The sequence below is a fragment of the Brassica oleracea genome, chromosome C3 (genome assembly GCF_000695525.1).
Source record: "Brassica oleracea var. oleracea cultivar TO1000 chromosome C3, BOL, whole genome shotgun sequence".
In the NCBI taxonomy this organism is placed as follows: domain Eukaryota; kingdom Viridiplantae; phylum Streptophyta; class Magnoliopsida; order Brassicales; family Brassicaceae; genus Brassica; species Brassica oleracea.
In genome coordinates, this window is record NC_027750.1 from 56,346,244 (window position 1) to 56,346,705 (window position 462).

Below are 462 nucleotides of genomic sequence, written 5' to 3' on the forward strand. Positions count from 1 at the left end.
CGCTCAAAGCATAGCTCGTTGATGCTTCCCTAGAGTCTATCCTTCAAACTTCCTCGGCAAGGATACAATCTCTAACAACTGGTAACAGAGCTTGAGTTACGGTGATTAGTCAAATTTTTTGTGGAGTTACTATTCACATGAACAGTAATTCGTGAATAGTGAATTTTGTCGGTAACATCGGTTTGTCGACGAAGGTGTTCTAATACACGGTGGTTCCAGAAACGATGGGAGGCGAAGACGGTTCAGCGCACAGTATCGGGAAATTTGACGGTACAGATTATGCATTTTGGAGAATGCAAATTGAAGATTATCTGTACGGAAGGAAGCTTCATCAACCGCTGAGCAAGAAGCCTGAGAAGATGGATCAGGATGAGTGGGAGCTCCTTGACAGACAAGTTCTGGGTGTTATAAGGTTAACACTGTCGAAAAACGTTGCTCACAACGTTGCGAAGGAGACATGAA